This window comes from Amblyomma americanum, chromosome 6 (assembly GCF_052857255.1).
Source record: "Amblyomma americanum isolate KBUSLIRL-KWMA chromosome 6, ASM5285725v1, whole genome shotgun sequence".
Classification (NCBI taxonomy): domain Eukaryota; kingdom Metazoa; phylum Arthropoda; class Arachnida; order Ixodida; family Ixodidae; genus Amblyomma; species Amblyomma americanum.
This window is the reverse complement of record NC_135502.1, coordinates 112,065,513-112,079,503: the sequence shown is the minus strand read 5'-3', so window position 1 is coordinate 112,079,503 and position 13,991 is coordinate 112,065,513. Positions and strand designations below refer to the sequence as shown.

At 50.0% G+C, this 13,991-nt stretch overlaps 1 long non-coding RNA gene across 3 annotated transcripts in view; it reads right to left on the bottom strand.

The window, feature by feature from the left end:
• The window catches only part of LOC144093998 (uncharacterized), a 66,114-nt gene extending 52,123 nt beyond the window's left edge, over positions 1–13,991 (bottom strand). For all 3 annotated transcript variants that reach the window (XR_013306369.1, XR_013306370.1, XR_013306371.1), the window contains exon 1: positions 13,762–13,991. This is a non-coding gene — a long non-coding RNA (uncharacterized LOC144093998). The remainder of the gene's footprint in view (positions 1–13,761) is intronic.

The following is a 13,991-nucleotide window of genomic DNA, read 5'->3' as shown; positions in this document are numbered from 1 at the left end:
TATTTTTCCAGAATACAAGTTACATCCTAGAGAGATGCAAGGGCTATAAGCTGCTAAAAAGCAGCTTGACTGGGCCCAAATACCTCTGAAATGGCAGTACAGGACAAACGCACTTCAAGCAAGAAAAAATGTATATATATATATATATATATATATATATATATATATATATATATATATATATATATATATATATATATATATATATATATATATATATATATATATATATATATATATATATATATATATATAAGAACAAAAAAACAACAAAGCAAGTGACATATAGATTCAATGCAATGAAAACAATGAGCATGTATGTTCACTAACAATAGTTTACAGACGCATGAAAACAAAGAGAGGACACGAGAAAAATAGAGAGAAAAAAAACACTTAATAGGCATACATGGCACCGGCATTGTCATTTGCGCAGCGGCGCCTCTTTGGCCATGCATCTGCAGCGGCGCCCATCTTTGTGTTTGTGCATTTTGTTTGTGTCTTGTTTGCACGTTTTGCTTTCGTACGCCTGTGGTTGCCGCGCTGCCCATGTCGCGGGCACCGTCTTCCTCTCCCTTTCTCTCGTTTCGCCATCTCCTTTTTTTACCCCGTCCTTCCTTACTAGAATAGTTCCCCCCCCTTTATTTTCTTTTCTTTCTATTTTTTGCTTCCTCCCCCAATCTTGTCCCTGTCTGCTCCCCACACCCCTATCTTTATTTTTTTTTTACTTTTTTTGTTCAATTTTTTGAACTGCAATTAAAACAATGAGCATGTATGTTCACTAACAATAGTTTACAGACGCATAAAAACAAAGAGAAGACCCGAGAAAAATAAAGAGAAAAGAAACACTCAATAGGCATACATGGCACCGGCAGACAACAAAGGAACATTAAATGCAACCTGGCTATATATAACAAAATACATTTTTAACTCGCTTGGTTTAACACTAGCCAGAACTTAGTACTTATTAAGAGTGGTAGGTAAATTGTGTTCAAGCGTTTGTAGTTTATAACTATTTCGAAAATATGGAATATACCAGAGATCGGCGTTTCGGGTGTAGAGTCGATTCGAAGCGGTCCTTAAATGTGCAGTACGTATTAAGAAAAATCTATAAGCAGAAGAATGGTAGAAGAACCTCAAGATGCGAAAAACAAACATTTGTTCAAAACGAATTATGTTATAATTTCTAAAAGCAGTTTGCGTTGGCGAGAGATAAGGAAGGTTTGCAATGTAGCGGATCGTTTTCTTATGCAGAACCTGTATTTTTATCACATTTGTTTTTGTGGTGGTGGCCCAGAGTTACAATAATTCAAAACCGAACCGAAAAGAGCATGATAAATTTGAATTTTCACGTGAGTGGGAAGGAGCCATAGACATCGTGATAGAACACCTGCTACTGAAGAGAGCTGTTTACAAATACTTTCCACATGCCGATCCCAGCTGAGATGCGACGAGAAAGTAACTCCAAGGATTTTGTGGTTGTCAACAATTTGAATTTCTTGACCTGTGTACTTAGGAGCGCGTTGTAGTTCGACTGGCTTGTTTCTTGCACGGAAAATTATTACCTTAGTCTTTGTAGGATTTATTTGGAGGCAATTAGAATAGGACCAGTTCTCTAGTTTCGTAAGGATTACGTTGCACTCTTCAATTAACTTGTTTATGCCGTGACCAGAGATAAGTATACTGCTACCATCGGCGTATATAATTAATTTCGCTTTTTCATAAATGTGCACAATGTCATTTATATAGATGTTAAAAAGCATCGGGCCCAGAATGCTGCCTTGAGGCATACCATTTCGTACCGCCAGAAAAGAATACTGATGGTTGTGGATATAGACAGATTATTTTCGATTTTGCAGGTATGATTTCATGAGGTCTAAAGGTGTTCCACGAACTCCGTTTTGAGAAAATTTATGAGTTAAAATTTGATGGTTTAGGGAATCGAAAGCCTTACTAAAATCAATGAAGATTCCGACATTGAGAATGCCTGCTTCAGTGTTTTGCAGGATACATTCCTTAAGTGATAACAAAGCTTTTTCCGTCGACTAGCTTGCCCCTTCGGAAGCCAAACTGAGCCTCAGACAGGATTTGTATTGCATTAAAACAGTTCACTAGACGGAAAAGATTACTTTTTCCAAGCCCTTTGAAAAGACTGGAATCACAGATATTGGTCTATAATTGGACACTACATCTTTATCGCCCCCTTTAAACACAACTGTAACTCTTGCTTTCTTCATTTCTTCCGGGTAAACTCCTGTTTCAATTACCAAATTGAAGACGTATGCAAGCACAGGTGCAATAAAAGATATTACATATTTGACTGGTTTTATCTGAATATTGTCAACATCTAAGGTTTTGCTATTATTCAAATTCATAAAGGTTGTACATACTTCGGTCTCATTGGTGGGCTCAAGGAAAAGGCTTTCGAAAGGGCTACAAGATGAAGGAACTTCAGGTAGATGCATCATAGGTAAATTGGTAGTTAAAAATTGCTGTTCAAATGGCCAGCAAGAGCCTGACCGGATAATTCAGGGCCCTTATAGATTATTCGTTGAGCTGGCGCATATTTCGTATTGCCACGTAACAAGTTATTTTACAACTTTCCACACAGCGTCTGAATCTTTCATTCTAACATCAGAGAACGGTTTTTGATGATACACAATCTTAGCACGCCTAAGCTCAGCATTTAGATTATTTCTTGTTTTTTTAAATAAGATTAGATTCTAGAGAGGGATTATTCAAAAAGGCATGGTACAACTTGTTTTTGCGCTTTATCATTCTGTTGAGCTCTGGCGTGATCCATGGTTTTCTTATTCGTTTAGACTGCTTAACGTTCTTGAAGGGAAAGTGCTTAGAGTATATTTCTACAAAAACCTTGATAAACGCTGAATATGCATTATTTGAGTCTTTTATATCGAATAACTAGAAGTCCCGTCCAAAACCATTTCAGCTTGTTATCTGGGTACCTCCAACCTTTTTTATTTGCGTGCAACTCCAGCCCTTCTTCATCTTTGTCATTGTAGCCGCTATTGTTTCCCAAGTACCATACACCATCTTGATATTCGCAGTTCCTAATTCAAGCCTTCTGCAGGGTTTGAAGGACCTATTTAATTAGAAATGAGGAGAACGCATGCACAGGGTGGAAATCGTGTGATCTGCCAGGAAACACTGAGGCGTCCCCGAGAAGAGCCTTTATTAAGGTTGACAGTCGTTTTGTGCATCTTCACCTGGCAGCGACGACACAGCGTGCGCGGTCCCCATGGCCCCAGCTGTCGAAGCAATCCTCGGACACGACCATGACCTTCGACATCTGATGTTTTTATTTAACAAACACAGGGACCAAAGTCGTGCTGTATGCAGTGCGATCGCCATGTGGTTCCACTGACGGCGAACAATCATCCACCTTGCCCGGCTCTTTGGACAGATTCAGGAAACGACTGAAAAGAACAAAAGTAACGAGGTGTGCTGCAAACAAGTTAGAACGCAAAGAAACGAAGGCGCGCTGCGCTGGGCTAATGCTCTAGCGAGGTGTAATATGTACATTTTCACGGCTGGCGTCGATTTCTACAAAGCGTGAGTAGTCGCTACGGAAATAAACAGAGGCGCACTGGAGCTGGGTAAGTCTGTAGCTACAAGCACGAGTTTTTTGTCTCTACCGCCGATTTCCACACCGCGCGATCGTCATAACTTTTCTTGGACTTGCTGTTGAAGCTGACAGCGATCATAAAAATTAAGGCCGCCGAATGTAGTGGCAGAGGCTTGCCATTGAAAGGAACAAAGCCGTGCACTTTGTCAACCAGGCAACGAGGCCTAGCGCGAGTTTTAGAGCCGACTTGTACAAAGGGCGAGACGGCGCGCGCTTCTAACGCTTGCCAACGCAAAGAAACAAAGGCGCGCTGCGCTGGGATAATGCTGTAGCGAGTTTTAATATGTAAATTTTCATGACTGCCGTCGATTTCGACGAAGCGCGAGAAGTCTCTAAGGAAATAAACAAAGCTGCACTGCACTGGGTGAATGCTGGATACTTAGGCGAGGCGCAATTTCCACAACGCGCGAGTCAGAACTTCTGGACTTACCGTTGCAGCTGATAGCGATCCTAAAGGGCAGATTGTAGTGGCAGAATTATCGTGGCCACTTTTACCCTGGACTTGCCACTGCAAAGGAATGTGATGACCCCCATAATGCGCAGGTCCACACGGGACGGAGAGGCAAAGAGACACCGTATGGCTCAGTTTAAACAAACAGATATATTCAATAATTATACATGATTAAGATTCAGAGGCTGGGGCGTCCGAGCTTACGTGCCGACGACTTCATGGGGGCGATGGAGTGGCTCCGGAGTTGGGCTCGAGCGGTTGCTGGCAGAAGCTGCACGCCGTCGGGCTTCGGCGTTGAAGGCCCTCTTGGCGAACGATGTCGTCCTGAGCGTCCTTCTTCCGTACTGCTTTTGAGATTTTTATATCCTCTTCTCCACACTCCCTAGGGTGAGGACGCCCACGCCGGAGGGGAAGGAGGAAGGGCTAGGGCTTTCACTTGGGCGCACAAACATACCACCGCACTTATGGTCTCGCCCCCCTCACGTGTTGAGTCCGAGAGAAAGAAGGTTGTCTTCGAGGTAGCGCATAGCGTCGGCTGTGGTAAGGCGCGCTCTGGCCCGCTGACAGTTCCCGCGGGTCACCGGCCTCCATTCTCCATCAATCAACTGACACTCGCTCCTCAAGGTAAGGCGCGCTCTGGCCCGCTGACAGTTCCCGCGGGTCATCGGCCGGGAAAGTGGTCCCTTGTCTTGGGATGTGCTCGGGAGGCCTCCCCTGGAACCGCCACGGCAATTGGGGAGGATAAAGCCCGTTTCCGCGCGGCGGCGGCGGCGGGTCCGGTTGGGCTTAAACCCCTTCGTTCTGGTCGTCACTCTCAAAGAGCATGGCTGGGTAATTGATGATGCCGCTGTCATCTGGGTCTCCGTCTACGCCGCGCCGTCGAACGCGGAACCTCGTAGCACACACAAGGAACGTCACACTCGCTCACCCTCCAGAAGAATGTTCTCCGAACATTTGAGTCCATGCAGCTCCCCTTGTCTTTCTGAATCGCCTCGCACAGTGCGTCCGACAAAACACTTTTCGCTGCACTCAACACCACTGCACAACACCATATGCCACCGCTGTCATAACTGGCGTCTCCAGGGGCAGCACTGATCTTCTTTTACAGATAAACATGAAACTCAGCACCCAAGCCTCTCCTTTCTAGTCCAAACTGGACGAAATAAATTTACCACAGTTACAAAGGAGCTCCCACTTCTAGCACGATCACGGCACAGACAAAAATATAGATAACGAAAGGAAGTAGGGCAGGTTCTGCATGCGCTCCGCATGCTCTCCTGTGAAGGTGTTGCTTAATGACAGAAAGGTTTAACTACCAACTCCGATAACTTAACACATAAGCACATAGCAATGTTATGAGCTGCGGCATTACACAATTCTAACCAGTTCACAACTCCGCTCTGTTTACGCCATTAGTCCGACTTAGCTTTCCGATTTCGCAGCGGATATCGGCCTTCATGAGTCATACTAAGTAAGTCTGTGACCCTTTGTCTGCTTTGGGACTCGCGAGGGCTCGTGGCAGGAGCCTCTCCTGGCGTTATCTGCGCGGCAACCTCGCGCGCTTCTTCTTCTAGCAATGCATGAAGTAAATCCGGTGGCATTCCGGCCGTCACCTCTGGCGCCTGCCGAACAGATGCAGGAGAGGGCGTTTCTTGCGAACTATCTGCGCGCTCCGCTTCACTTCTGTCCCCATCAAAATCCGCGCTTTCCCTTTCCTCATTTCATGAATACTGAACCGGTGCCGACTTGAGGCGATTTGCGTGTATCCTTATCAAGCGCCGGTTCACGTCTCGGACTCTGAAGTTTACCGGAGAAAGCTTCTCGACAACCTCGCACGGTCCTCTCCACTTCGTCTGGAACTTACGAGCTAGCCCAATCTGCCTTTGGCAGTTTTCAATGTACACGCTGTCCCCCACATTAAACGGCGCGTCTCTAGCACTGCGATCGTGCACCTCCTTCCTGCGCTTCGCCGCTTTCTTTAAGGACTCCTTTGCGATGTCCCTCGCCACTTGCAAGCGCGATTCTAGCTCAACCTTATAGTCGTCCAGTGAAGCGTATGGGACACGACGGGGGCCCTCTGGCACTTCACTAGGCTGGTCCGGGTCTCGGCCGTAGAGAAGAAAGAATGGCGATTCGCCCGTGCTCTCGTGTGCTGCGGAATTGTAGGCAAACATTGCATACGGGAGCCACAAGTCCCAGTCCCGCTGGTCGCGCGAAACAAAATGCGACAGGAACCCGGCCACGGTTTGGTTCAGTCGCTCCACCGCGCCGTTGCAAGCCGGATGGTACGGTGTTGTCTGCTTCTTAGCGATCTTAAGCAGCTCGCAAACTCTCCTCATTAGCTGCGACACGAAGTTCGTTCCCCGATCTGTCAAGAGTTGCCTCGGGGGTCCATGTCGGAGCACGATCTGTTCGACAAATGCTCTTGCAACCGTGTCTGCCTTCTGATCTGGGAGTGCTACAGCTTCCGCGTATTTTGAAAGGTGATCGACAAATACTAAAATGTACTTGTTTCCGGAAGTGGTCGTGGGCAATGGGCCCATTATGTCCATACCTGTCCGCTCGAAGGGAGCCGAAACCTCAGAGAACGGCTGAATTGGAGCTGGTCTTCGTCCCTTGGGTGTTTTTCTTTCGAGACAGGAATGACACTTCGCACAGTAGTCTCTAACATCCTGTCGCATGCCACTCCAAAAGTACAAACGCTCCACACGCCTGCGTGTCTTCGCTACGCCAAAATGACCGGCGCATGGCGCATCGTGAAACGCGCGAAGAACCCTTTCTGTCCACGACCGAGGTATGACGACTCTCTCCCAAGCGGTTTTCTCTGGTCTCCCTTTCCTGGTTGGCCTCGTGCGCCGACACAGGGTGCCGTCTTTGCCAATGAAATAACCTAGCTGTTCGGGGTGAGACGGCGTGCCCTCTAAGCTTTCGATTATTCGCTGCAGGTAAGGATCTTTGCACTGCTCTGTGTGTAATTCGGCGGGGTCGACTACGGGGACAAACTCATCTATAGCTGCCACGGCAGCTGTGCGGCTGAGTGCATCAGCATTCAAATGTGTCTTTCCTGACTTGTGCTCAACTTCAAAGCAGTATTCCTGCAGGTGTAGATTCCATCTAGCGAGTCGCGAGCTAGGGTCCCTGACACTCATCACCCATTTCAGAGGATGGCAGTCTGTGACTAGCTTGAATTTGCGGCCGTAAAGGTAGCATCTGAAGTGCTTTACTGCCCAGACAACGGCGAGGCACTCCCTTTCCGTAGCTCCGTACTTTTGCTCTGTGGGGCTCAGCTGTCGGCTAGCAAAAACAACGGGATGTTCTTTGCCCTCGATAACCTGAGATAGCACGGCACCAACTGCGAACTTTGACGCATCTGTGGCCATAACGAAGGGCAAATTAAAATCCGGGTGGCGCAACAGCGGTGCACTCATTAGCTTCCTTTTCAGGGCCCCAAAAGCATCCTCCGCGTTTTCGTCCCAGTGAAAGGCGACGTTTTTGGCTGTTAAGGCGGTGAGCGGCTTAGCGAGCTTGGCGAACTCCTCTATGTGCCTTCGGTAGTAACCGATCAGACCGAGAAACTGCCGGACCTGGCGGACGCTAGTCGGGGATGGAAAATCCGTGACACACCTTAGTTTCTCAGGGTCCGGTCGCACGCCGTCAGCTGAAACAACGTGCCCGAGGTATTTCACCTCGTTTTTGAGGAATTGGCACTTAGAGGACTTCAGCTTGAGACCCGCTCCTCTTAGTCGCACCAAAACCTGCTCAATATCGCGCAAATGGTTCTCAAAACTGTCACTGTATATGATTATGTCATCCATATACACGAAGCACAGCCTCCCCAGAAGACCTGCCAGGATAACATCAGCGGTTCTCTGCCAGACAGCAGGGCTGTTGGCCAGACCCATCGGCATTCTTTTCCATTCATAGTGCCCTGAGGGCGTGTTGAATGCCGTTTTCTCGGCATCTGCCGGATCCATTGCTATCTGCCAGAATCCCGCCGCCATGTCCACTACCGTGAAGTACCTGGCAGAGCCCAGCTGAGAAAGCGTCTCCTGTATATTGGGGATGGGGTATGGATCGATGCGAGTTACGGCATTTAGTTTGCGGTAGTCCACTACCAATCGATACGAGCCATCTGGCTTTTCCACCAATAGTGCTGGTGCTCCCCATGGTGACTTTGAGTGTTCGACAATGCCGCGATCAATCAGGTCCTGCACCTGCCGCTCCATCTCCTCACGTTGGGAGTAAGGAATCCTGTACGCACGCTGGTAAACGGGCGATGAAGTGCCGGTTTCTATCCTGTGCTTTATAACGCCACAGCAGCCCAAATCCAGGTTGGACGCGGCGAATACCTCCGAGTAGTCGTTCAGCAAACCAGCCAGAGCCTCCCTCTCCCTGGATTTTACGTGAGAAAGATCGAACGACACCTTTGGAGCAGCCGAAGGACTAGCATGCTCTACAGTTACGAGTACCGTATCGGTGGGCTCACGTTTCTTTATCGCAGAGGTGAAGAAAGCTAATGTTTTGTTCTTGGGAAGGCTCAGTGGCTGCTGGCTATAGTTAACCACCCGTAGGGGCACTCTGTGGGCGTCATTAACTGTCACGAGGCACGCGGCTGCCTTCAGGCCATTGCTGAGAGAGTCGACCGGCTCAAGCACTCCCACGGCGCCGCTCTCTACATCTGAAGGCACAAACGCGTACAAAATGTGCTCCGACCAAGGAAGGACGACCGCCTCATCGACCAGCCTGACGGCAACCCGCGAATATACCTTCTCCAATGATCCCACTGTTTGGCGGGTGTCAATATCGGTAATGCGAATCTCAGCCCCTCTCCTGTTCAAAAACGGAACTTTTGAGCCGCCCGCATTAACCTCTTCCTCAGAGAATGAGACTACTACCTTCCCTTTTCTCAAAAAATCCTGCCCTAATATACCTGACACTCCGTTTGGCAGAGACACCGTGTCCGGGCATACGTAGCAGGGGTGCTCCAATGCAATTCCGCCGAGAGAGAAGTGTAACCGGTAGAGTCCACTTATGCCAAGAGGATCCCCGTTATGCCTACAAATTTGGTTGCCATACCACCAGACGCTTCCAACACCTCGCGGTCCCCCTTCCTTCGAAGCGTGTTAAAACTGCTCCCCTTAAGCAATGTCACCTTTGACCCCGTATCTATCAACAAACAATTCCATGCAACAACCATTTAACTTGCAACGCACAACAGGGCATGCCTCGTCGGCCACACAAACTACCACCACCTCATCATCCACTGCTCCCTCCCCACGCTCCTCAGGCTGGGGAGGACTATCTAGTTTTTTGTCTCGGTATCTGGAGCCCCGCTGTAGGCTTGCTTAGGGCGTGTCTCGCCTGCTTCTCTTTGTGGCTCCCCACGGCGCACGTTTTGGCAGAACCTGGCGATGTGTCCGCGACCCTGGCAAGCGAAGCATACGATTTCTTCAAAATCTCGCATACCGCGCCTGTAGCTTTGTGGCGGTCTCCGGTTTCCAGCGAATAGGCGCTGTTGAGCGCGCGCTTCAACCTGGCGTTCCACCTGCTGAGATAGCAGCTGTTCTAAGCGATCTAACCGCTCTGTCAAGAGAGCAACCTCAGGGTTGAGCACCGCTCTCTCTATGACGCGTACTCTCGCTGCGGCTGTCGTTAACGCCTCATTTCGTTCCTCATCCAATGCGGCCTCCACGGCTTGGTCGAAATTGCTCGGCTTGCGCGAGAGCACGAACCGGCGCACGGGGTCTTGCAGACCAGCCACGAACAAAGCGGTCATTTCCTCTTTAAGTATATCCTCCGCGTATTTCTTCTTTAGCTGGTCTCCTTCCTCCTCCCTGCTTAACGTATCGCGCGCTAAGCGCTGAAGCCGCGACGCAAACGTTCGCACGTCCTCCCCTACCATCTGTCCGGCGTCACGGAACCTCTGTACCAGCACGTGACGTGGTTCAGTGTCGAAATGCTCAAACGCGAGCTTCTTAAATTCCGCAAATGATTTTGTGGATTTTACTTTTTCGTCTCGCCATGCAAAATCATGAGCAGCTCCTGCCATCTTACACACCTTGCCATTCCCAGCATTTGAGCATCGGACCATCCCCCCATTTTCCCAATCTCTTCTAGCATGGAAAAGAAATTGCAGATTGGAACCCCTGTCTTATCTCCTGTAAACGTCGGAATGACGCTTCCTAATGCCAGCATGCTTGCTCCGAGCGACGGCTGTGGAGTGGGAGCTCCCTCAGATAAAGACATTTTTTTTTCAAGCCCTCCGGTGCCTCAAGCCTCTCAAATGGGGGTAAAAGTCCCACAATCAGTCCCATGATTCCCTTTTGATTACAATTTTGAAGTCATGAATGTCGCAGCATTCAGAGGACATTTGCTTTTGAGACCCCACTTCTGACACCAGTGTGATGACCCCCATAATGCGAAGGTCCACACGGGGCGGAGAGGCAAAGAGACACCGTATGGCTCAGTTTAAACAAACAGATATATTCAATAATTATACATGATTAAGATTCAGAGGCTGGGGCGTCCGAGCTTACGTGCCGACGACTTCATGGGGGCGATGGAGTGGCTCCGGAGTTGGGCTCGAGCGGTTGCTGGCAGAAGCTGCACGCCGTCGGGCTTCGGCGTTGAAGGCCCTCTTGGCGAACGAAGTCGTCCTGAGCGTCCTTCTTCCGTACTGCTTTTGAGATTTTTATATCCTCTTCTCCACACTCCCTAGGGTGAGGACGCCCACGCCGGAGGGGAAGGAGGGGGGCTAGGGCTTTCACTTGGGCGCACAAACATACCACCGCACTTATGGTCTCGCCCCCCTCACGTGTTGAGTCCGAGAGAAAGAAGGTTGTCTTCGAGGTAGCGCATAGCGTCGGCTGTGGTAAGGCGCGCTCTGGCCCGCTGACAGTTCCCGCGGGTCACCGGCCTCCATTCTCCATCAATCAACTGACACTCGCTCCTCAAGGTAAGGCGCGCTCTGGCCCGCTGACAGTTCCCGCGGGTCACCGGCCTCCATTCTCCATCAAACAACTGACACTCGCTCCTCAAGGTAAGGCGCGCTCTGGCCCGCTGACAGTTCCCGCGGGTCATCGGCCGGGAAAGTGGTCCCTTGTCCTGGGATGTGCTCGGGAGGTCTCCCCTGGAGCCGCCACGGCAATTGGGGAGAATAAAGCCCGTTTCCCCGCGGCGGCGGCGGCGGGTCCGGTTGGGCTTAAACCCCTTCGTTCTGGTCGTCACTCTCAAAGTGCATGGCTGGGTAATTGATGATGCCGCTGTCATCTGGGTCTCCGTCTACGCCGCGCCGTCGAACGCGGAACCTCGTAGCACACACAAGGAATGTCACAGGAACTGGGGTCGATGCCCCGGCCTCTCGCAACGTGGTATCGGTCCGCAGCAAATAAGGACAGCATCGGCTTGCCAGAAGAATCCAGGAAACGATGCTGCAAAAAAGTTACGTTACAACCGCCGAAATTTGGTGAGTTCTGCACGAGCAAACTTGCGAAAAAGCTGTTCAACCCTTACCTCGGGGCTGAGAACGTGCACGCCCGACAAGCGCTTCATCGTGGCTGTCAGAAGGCGGTTCAGCTGGCGACGCCGGCGTTCCTCAAACCGCGCCTTATGTGGGTCGTCGTAATGGCGTTGCAAAACTTTGAACGCCAGCACGACACTAGCCACGTGCTCCTGCAGCAGCAAAACGAGGTCCTGGAACGCGCAAGGCATGTAGGTAAGCGGTACAGCACTTCATGAAGCGAAATTTGAGATAAAATGCTTACCTTTATGTCGCTGGCGATTTCTCGCGGGTCAGCGCCTTTTGGGGGTCGTCGGAATGTCGTGGAAGCAATAACTGTAGAGAAAATTCAGCTGGCTGTAGCCGACGAGCGCACCACGCCAAAAAAAAAAAAGCCATACCTGGACAGCTCCCGAAACGCGCGCGAGGCCGCCTATGCTCACGAAGAGAATGCTCGCGGACCACGCACGCCCGGCAGACGGCCGGCCGGCCCTAGCGATTCCCTAGGCCCTCTAAGGACAGGCCGAGAGAGGCGCGGCCACCCTACATCCGGTTGAGAACGAGGGCGAAGAGAAAAAAACGTCACGCAGACACGCATCCCACCGACCAATAGGCGTTTCCAGCCTACCGACCCGCAAACGCTTCTCAAAACAATAGGTGTACTTAATTCAGTGCAAGCACACCGAAAAGAATCAAACCTAACACCGGATGAAAGGCAAGCCCTGCAAGACCTCAAGACAGACACCAACATAGTGATCCTCCCAGCGGACAAGGGCAACACAACAGTCGTTCTGTACAGACGGGACTACGAAGAGAAAATATCCACCTTACTCAGCAGTCAAGAATATGAAAAATTGAATAAGGACCCCACAACCACTACTCAAGCAAGGCTAAACAAAACATTGAAATAAGTATTCCAAAAACACCCCACCTTCCGAAACCTCTACCTTCAGTTATTGAGCACCAACGGATCGGCTCCAGCATTCTACGGCCTGCCCAAAGTCCACAAACCGGGGATCCCTTTGCGCCCGATTGCCGACTTCCGGTGTTCCCCTCTTCGCTCGTTGTCAGAACACATTCACAAACTCATATCCCCAATCGCAGGAAAAACAGCGACCCATATCTGTCATTCCAGTCACTTCATCGAATGTCCCAAGCCACCCTTGAGGCCGACGAATGCCTTGTCTCCTTCGACGTGGTATCCCTTTTCACAAACATCCCCGTGAAGCTTGCGGTGACCGCTACCCGAGAAGCCCTACAACGCGACGACACACTAAGCGCACGAACCCCGCTGAGTGTAAATGATGTGTGCCGCCTCCTGGAGTTGTGACTATCGAACACATACTTCTCGTCAAACGGGGAATTTTACCGACAAGTGAAAGGAACGCCAATGGGAGCATCCATCTCTGTCGTCATGGCCAAGTTAACCATGGAACACATCGAACAACGAGCCCTCATCTCATTCCACCAGAAACCAAAGATTTTCCTCAGGTATGTCGACGACTGCTTCGCCGTCATCAAAAGATCTGAGACTCAAAATTTCCTTCGTCATATAAACTCCGTAGAACCCGACATTCAGTTCACGCTAGAGGTGGAACAAGAAAACTCCCTGCCGTTTTTGGACGTCCTCGTGTCCCGAAACCACAATATTCTTCAATTCTCCGTATACTCCGTATTCTCCGTATAATCAAATTGCGCTCTCACGGCTGCGTGCGCTCGTGCAGCCTACGTACGAGGCGTGAAGGGTCTACCAATCTCGTTCTTTCCAACTTTGTTTCGTGACGCATCGAGCGAGTTCCACATTGCAGTGGTGTGGCTATGTGGGACGCGGCCGACAACGGGAAAGAACACGCGTACTGACGAAGCTAATTCGAAGGATTTACATGTAGTAGAACGTACGGTACACGTCAGATGCGGCCAAAGACGAACTGTGCGGGATTGCCGGAGCCCTCGCGAGCAAGTTCGGAACGCCAGCCCATCGGTGGCAGAAGGCAGCGCAGATCGGCGACTCCGCTGTCAGCGGTCTGCCGGTCCTTCTTTCCGCTGAATGTCAGGTGGCCCGCGGTAACTTACAAAGACTGTAACACGCTACGCAGCCGTTAAAAAACAATATTTATTTGTTTACTACGGTTATTCATTATTTTAGTAGTAAGTAGCACAGACACTCACCGATCGTGATCGTATGCTCCGTCGATGCAATAACGGCCGGTTGGTTGCCTTGACCACCAGCGCTTCCAGCCGCTTGCGCCATTCAAAATGCACACGTATACGGCTTCAAGCTCACCACTGCTACGTTTCGGCAGATTTATTTTGCGAGCGGGGGTGCCGGCACTCCAAAACATGCTGAGACGCTACGCAGCCCGAGCAGCCCAAGCCAAAAGTAACAGCCCGTAACGGCA